The 7,669-nt window shown below is 37.6% G+C and overlaps 1 non-coding gene across 1 annotated transcript; it reads left to right on the top strand.

Annotated features, from left to right (window-relative positions):
* The first annotated feature begins 814 nt into the window (after positions 1 to 814).
* On the top strand, positions 815 to 946 carry LOC127681942 (small nucleolar RNA SNORA17). The gene has a single exon (XR_007977280.1). It is a non-coding gene; the product is annotated as a small nucleolar RNA SNORA17 (small nucleolar RNA).
* Positions 947 to 7,669: the final 6,723 nt, after the last annotated feature.

Raw genomic sequence — 7,669 nt, 5'->3', positions numbered from 1 at the left:
TAAGACTCATTATGTGTATGAGCCCCAAACCTAATATCTATAACTACATCATTAATATTTTACTTTATATTGTGTACTGGACATCTTGTTGAAATATGGCTAACTCATTCTGTCCAAAGGGTGACAGATAAGTCTGTCCAGTGACTTTCCTGAATGTTTTGGGGATGGTCCATCAAGTACATTTTGCATTGCTAGGATCTACATGATTACTGAGAGTTTCTATTATCTAATTTTATATTTTGAAAGTCTTAAGGAATTTAATTTTAACAATCAAAATTAAAAATATAAAATACTTATCTTGTTATCTAAATGTAGTACTATATGTTCATTTACCCCAACATTTTATTCTTCCACTATTCATTAATCCCTCAAGAGTTTCTCTAGAAATTCTCTCTACCCTTTAATCCCAGTGAAGTTGGAAGTATCAGTGCTTGAAATATCTTGCAATAATAATTGATTCAAGGAACACTTAGGAGTTTGAATCCAGAAATAAACAATCAAATGTACTTCTGGAAATTAGCCACAAAGTAATTTTTTCTTGGTGGACTTGAACTCAAAATGGTCAGAATTGTATTGGCACAGGAAACCTAATATAACGGAAGCTTCCTAAAATATATACATATATGAAGGCAATCTAAATAAAATCATTAAATAACAGGTAATCAAAACCCAACTGGACATCTTTCATCACCAAATGAAACTTTGAATCCCAGGAATGGGTTACAGCTAATCAAGTTTTGTCCAAGGCTATTTGTTACACTCTACAAACTTATAGACTCTTTTGTTAAATACAACACTTGCCCACAGAGGCATTCCTGTCCATAGAGGCTCTGCAAGTGTGGCTCCTGTGTCACATGTGTGTTAGTAAGTAGTTGAGAAGAGTGGGACTATGTTGATGCTCAGGGTTCTGACCTGTGAATATCTGAATGACTAGTAGCTTAACATTCCATGGGGAAGAAAAAGGAACCTCAGATGACCACTAGTATATACCATGGGGCTGGAAAGGAAGCTAGCCTGAGATGACCACCAGTTTACTTGAGGCTGTGACTCTCAGTGGAAGTTAGCATGAGACTGTTTGCTCTCATGTAAGACCACTCAGGTGGTCTGGGTGAGGAGTGAATTCAAGAGAGTCACCAGACTAGCCTAACTATGGAACTCAGCCAGAGAACTAGGCTGAGATGAGCACCAGTCAGCCACTGAAATCTGGGGTGGGGAGACTGTGCTTCAAATGACCCTGCCAGTATCATAAAGCACCAGATGTTGGGATACATTGTGTTAAATTATGTCTCTGTCCTTCGTTACTACCTCAGGCACTTTTCTGATTGGCTTTAATGTAAATCTGATGTCCAATTAGCTGGGCAGGAAATAGAAGTTAGGACTTCCTAGGAGAAGAAAAGGAATTGTGGGAAGAAGAAGGAAAGCCTTTTCTCTAAGGGACATGCAGTATGCTTGGGCATTAAGATGGAAAACAGTTTAAATGAAGTTGAATATAGGGCAGAATGTTAAATTAAAAGAGAAAAATGGGAAAAAAGATACATAAATAAAGAGTAATCTGAAAAGAAAGGAAAAGGAGATAAAATTAATACAAATATTTTCAAGGTTACATAGGTGCTAAATAAACTCATGCCTTTGATCCCAGTATTTGGGAGACAAAGGCAGAGACAGATAGGTTCCTTTTGACCTCAAGGACAACCTGATCTACAGAGTAAATCCAAGACAAAGAAAACTTGTGTCAATAAATGATAGTAAATATATATCACTGTAGAGAAGGATATTTGGATTCCATACAGTCATGTTTTGATTTATCAATATGTAAATAGTTATATGGTCAGTTTTAATTTTGATATTGAGCATCTTCTTTAAAAGAAGTCAAAATGGAGCAGACCTGGATAGAAAAGGGGCTGCTATATTGGATAAATCTATAGCTTTGATGATTTCAAACTTCTGGACAAAAGGTACACTATGTTGGAAGGAGGTTTTGTGTTTGTGTCAACAGGAAGGAGAAAAAAATTGGATTCTATTCCAAATAGTAAGGATCAGATCTGACTGGGGAAAACCCCTTGAAGATGCTGGCTACATAAAGAAAGGAGAATATCAGGAGAACCAAACAGTTTGGTAACATATAATGATAAACCCATTATTAAAACAACTAGAAGGGCTGCTGGTCCCAGATGACCTCGGTTTTTCCAGCTTTGCAAACTGATCCAGTCAGGACTTCACTTAAGCCTAAATTTTCTCAGCACACAGAGACTGGACAACAAACGATACACCTATTTTTCCTAGGACTTGACCAATATCCCAATTTTCTTAGGGTCCCCAAAAGACATCATTGCCCCAAAACAGCAAGAATCAATTTAAAAATAATACATTGACCCATTCTCAAAAGATGATGTAAATGTTTTTTTAGGTCATTCAATGGGTTAAAAATGTTTGTTGTTATAAAGGGGCTGTTTACAAATAGCTATGGTATTAGAAAGAGGTAAAGTGAAGTTTAGGAACTTAGACAAACATGTTTCTTTTTTCTTCCATTTTCTCTATTTTTCTTTCTACATAAGGGGAAGGGGGCTGAGAAGATAGATGAAGGAATATAGAAATGTCATAGAAATGATTGAACGAAGGGTAAATTATTGAATCTACTCTTTGAGAGCTACTGTCATTCACAAATATGATTATTTTGTTTACATTCATATGGATTATTGTATATTAATACAGGTTTAAGGTTTGCATTGCTACAAATCTTTGTATATTGACAGATAATTTAAGGCGATTTATGTTAAAACATTCTATGTATAAAGGTTTTTAACATTTGCATAAGGTATTGAAATTTTGCAACTCATTTGACAAGTGCATTTTTTAGTTCTAATCCTTTAAAAACTTCTTTTGCAATCCCTTTTAGGATACTTAAGAAATACAAGTTAATAGTCATACAGTCAAACACATGATTATGTTATATGCTATTCTAGATTATCATAGAAAAATACATCTTATGAATATATTATGAATGGCTAGACATAAAAAGCATTGTTTGTTCAGACAGGCTCTAAATAAATGGCCTTCAAAAACTCAAGAGACTTAAAAATATGGTATGTTTTCATTTTTATTAATTTGAGGCCTTTTGACATTGAGAAATGTCAACTAACACCTGGTAGTAACTCATTCAACATGCAAGACTATGATGGTCATCAATTGAAGCCATTGGTATATGGGTTTAATTGTGGCAAGCTAGCCACTTGGGGGTGGTGTGGAGTAGGAAATACCCAAACTTTTTCTGCAGACAGAATGATGTTCATAAAAAAACAAATTGAAGCAGGCAAGTTTCTTGCCAAGCTTTGCCAAGACAGGATAAGCAAGTCCTTCATCATTCCTGCTTTAGAAAAGGTCTGTCAGATATTCTGGACCAGAAGGCTGAAGATGATGCTCAAATATTTTAGAGAAAATTTGGGACTGTCCAGGGCAATCAGCTATGTCATTTCTATAATTTTTGAAAGCTGCATCCCTGTGCTTTCTGTGTGCTCAGGCAATATTTTTTTTCCTTCTCTGGTCTCTGATGGAGTTGAAAAATATATAACCACAATATTTTTTTCATATTTTTTATTTGATATATTCTTTATTTACATTTAAAATGATTTCTCCTTTTCTGGATACCACTCTCCAAAAGTCCCATAAACCCAAGGGGTGGATAACCACAATTTTAATTTAAGCCTAAATTATGAAGGATATAAGAAAATGTTTTAGGGTCTAAGGTGATATTTTTAGAATAGTAAATGAAGCTTAGAGTATCCAGAACTTGCTTTATAAATGTTGGAAGAAATTATAAACAGGATATTTTAGGATAGTAATGCCAATTAGAATAAAAACTGAATTAGGTATGTAATTCTGAACTCATCAAGAAAGGGTAGAGTTCTTTCTTTAAAGATTGCTAAGTATAAATGGAGTAAACATAGTTAATGTAATTCTACCTCATAGTTCTTGTAACTTTTCTAATTGTATATAGTTTTCTGTACTGGACAAATTTTAATAAACAAATTTTTGTAAGAGACAGTGCCCTCAGTGGACTTTTGTGAGAGATGTTGGGGTACATTGTCTAAAATTGTCTCTGTCCTTCTCCACTTGTCTAAGACATTCTCTGATTGATTTTAATACAGATATGATAGCTAATTAACTGGGCAGGAAGTAGAAAGTGCGACTTCCTGGGAGGGAGAAAAGAACCCTGGGAAGAAGAAGTAGGAAAGGCTTTTTAAGCACAGGAATGCAAGGAGATGGACATGATGACAGGAGAGCTGGCCTAGTGTCATCAAAGTGGAAGAACTTTTCTTCCCCTTCACCTACTGAGCACTAGGGAGAACTGGTCCTGCACCTTTCTTGCCCAGCATACTAGAAATATCCCTGCACATGAGGGTTGCAGGTAAGATGGCTTGAGGATGTGAGCATGGGAGAGGCAGTTCTGCTTCTTTTCTGATGGGTTGTAGTTTGGACATGTGAGAGATTTCCTTCTCCACACCCTAATCCCTCACCACCTATGGCAGCCAGAAGAGCTGGCTTTGTGAAAGTGGAAGATCCTGGCTGCAACACTTGGAAAAGTGGGCCCTGCACATTGCTTGGTCAGCAGAGCAGAGCAGGTCCTGATTCCTGTGGTTGCCCATGAGCTGGCCATGACGGTGTGAGATGGAGGAGGACCTGTGGGCTGAGCAGGTCAGATACCTCTTAGGAGCAGATCCAGGGCTTTGAAATGGCCCACTCCAACATCTACCCCATTGATAATCTGCTGGAGTGTATGAAGTCTTACAGTTCAAAAACTACAGGAGCTCATTGACATAGAACAAGAGGATATCTGAGAGCAGTTCCAGTGAGGCTCCAGTTTTGACACAGAAGCAGAAGCCAAATAACCAGACCAGTAGGTCATTGGAATAAACATTTGCAAGTAAAGATGTGTGGACAAAAGGGTGTGCTCTGGGACATACTGTGATACACTACCTCTTCTACAACTCTGTTGTATTTAAGGTTTGCAAGGATGGAGGGTTAATATGAGGCGAAGAGGAGGTGAGTCAGATTGGGATGTATGATGTGAAATTTACAAAGAACCAATAGAAAGAAAACACACACACACACACACACACACACACACACACACACACACATGCATGCATACACACACACAGACCCACTGACAATGAAAAGTTGAGATGATGCTTATTTAGAGCCTTTATTCCTGCCTAGTGTTCTTAGTATTGTAAGAAACTCTGTAATAGTGGCACCATTCTTGCTAGAGGAGTAACCAACCACTATCCAGTTGAATTAAGGTCCACTCCATGTGATGTTTCACCACTGCTTGGATCGCCAAGTATTTGAAACTAGATAAAGTAGATACCTAGGGACACACTAAATACTATTGTTATGCTAAGAGAATGTAGCAATAAAATGATACCTAATGCCATACTGCTATAATCATGGAATAGTGCCTCCCTTGACCATCTTCAGAGAAGCTTCCCTTTCTAGTAGATGGAAACAAATGCAGATGCCTGGGAAATGTGAAGAGAATGAAAGACCTTAGAAGACCCAGTCTGTAATTGGATGTCTATATTAAATCCATTCCCTAAGGACTCAGGGAACTTTAAAGAAAAGGAGGTGGGAAGACTGTAAGTGCAAGGGGTTATGGGGGATACCAAAGAAACAGCAGAGTGCACATGTGAAATGATGGAGACAGTGGCAGCATACACAGGGCCTGCACAGGTTTGGGACAGATGGGGTCCTAGTACTCAAAATGGAGGGCAATGGGATACAAGCCCCCATCCCTAATTCAGAAGAAATATACAAATGATACCACTTAGAAATGAAAAAATTAATTTTCTCCAATCATATTTGACTGGATATATAAGGCACTCTTAAGGGTTGGCCCATGTCCAATCATAAATGCCTAACACAAAATGGTCTTAATAGCATTTTTAGAAGTTCTTTTTCTCATACAGTTTTGCCAAGACTTTATTTTTATTTTATTTATGTATTGTCTTACAGACCCTTTGTATATATCTTATGTGACCTGTCTAATTTTATGTCAACTTGACACATGCTAAAGTCTTTTGAAATGAGAGAGTCTCCATTGAGAAACTGTCTCCATAATATCAGACTGCAGACAAGACTGTGGGCCTTTAAAATTAGTGATTGATAGGAGAGAGCCCCAGAACATTTTGGCTGCTGCCAATTCTGGGTTTGTGGTCATTGTGTGTTTTATAAAACAGAGACGAAAGCCAGTAAGCAGCACTACTTGATAGCCTCTGCATCAGCTCCTGCCTCCAGGTTCCTTTGAGTTCCTACCCTGACTTTTTTCGATGGGGAAAGCATAAACCAAATCAATCCCTTTATCTCCAACTTGCTTTTGACCATGGTATTTCAGTGTAGCTATAGAAATTCTAACTACAGTATTAGAGCTTCTGGTTGCATGTTTTATAGAATTTCTACTTTGAGTACTATTCAGCCATTAGAAACAATGAATTCATGAAATTCTTAGGCAAATGGATGGAGCTAGAGAATATCATACTAAGTGAGGTAACCCAGACTCAAAAGGTGAATCATGGTATGCACTCACTAATAAGTGGATATTAACCTAGAAAACTGGAATACCCAAAACATAATCCACACATCATATGAGGTACAAGAAGAAAGGAGGAGTGGCCCCTGGTTCTGGAAAGACTCAGTGAAACAGTATTCAGCAAAACCAGAACGGGGAAGTGGGAAGGGGTGGGTGGGAGGACAGGGGAAGAGAAGGGGGCTTGCAGTACTTTCGGGTAGTGGGGGGGCTAGAAAAGGGGAAATCATTTGAAATGTAAATAAATTATATCGAATAATAAAAAAAAGAAAAAAAAAGCAATTAACTGTGAGTGTACCAGAATATCAAAAAAAAAAAAAAAAAAGAATTTCTACTTTGAGAACATGTGTTTCTCTATGTCTATAGAGTTGTTTCTTTGAATGTTTTTCTTCTGTTTGTTTTATCCTATTTCAGTTTGTTTTTCTGTCTTATTATTATTCTTTAGATGCTTGTTTGCTTTTTTTTCTATATTCTTTGTTTACATTCCAAATAATATTCCCTTTCCCGGTTTCCCACTCCCCATAAGTCCCATAAGCCCTCTTCTCTCCGTCCATTTCCCAATCAACTCCCTCCTACTTCTCTGTCTTCGTAATCCCCTACATTGCTGCATCAAGCCTTTCCAGGACCCGGGCCCTCTCCTTCCTTCTTGAGAATGATTTGATATGTGAATTGTGTCTTGGGTATTCAGAGATTCTGGGTTAATATCAACTTATCAGTTATTGTGTTCCATGTGTGTTCTTTTGTGTTTGGGTTACCTCACTTAGGATGATATTTTCCAGATCCAACCACTTGCCTAAGAATTTAATGAATTCATTGTTTTTAATTGCTGAGTAGTAGTCCATTGTGTAAATATACCACATTTTCTGTATCCATTCCTCCACTGAGGGACATCTGGGGTCTTTACAGCTTCTGGCTATTATAAATAAAGCTGCTATGAACATAATGGAGCATGTGTCCTTATTGCATCCCAGGGAATTCTCTGGGTATATGCCCAGAAGAGGTATAGCAGGGTTCTCCAGAAGTGTTATGCCCAGTTTTCTGAGGAACTGCCAGACTCATTTCCAGAGTGGTTGTACCAACTTGCAT

Source organism: Apodemus sylvaticus, chromosome 3 (genome assembly GCF_947179515.1).
Source record: "Apodemus sylvaticus chromosome 3, mApoSyl1.1, whole genome shotgun sequence".
Classification (NCBI taxonomy): Eukaryota; Metazoa; Chordata; class Mammalia; order Rodentia; family Muridae; genus Apodemus; species Apodemus sylvaticus.
This window is presented reverse-complemented; position numbering and strand designations above follow the sequence as displayed.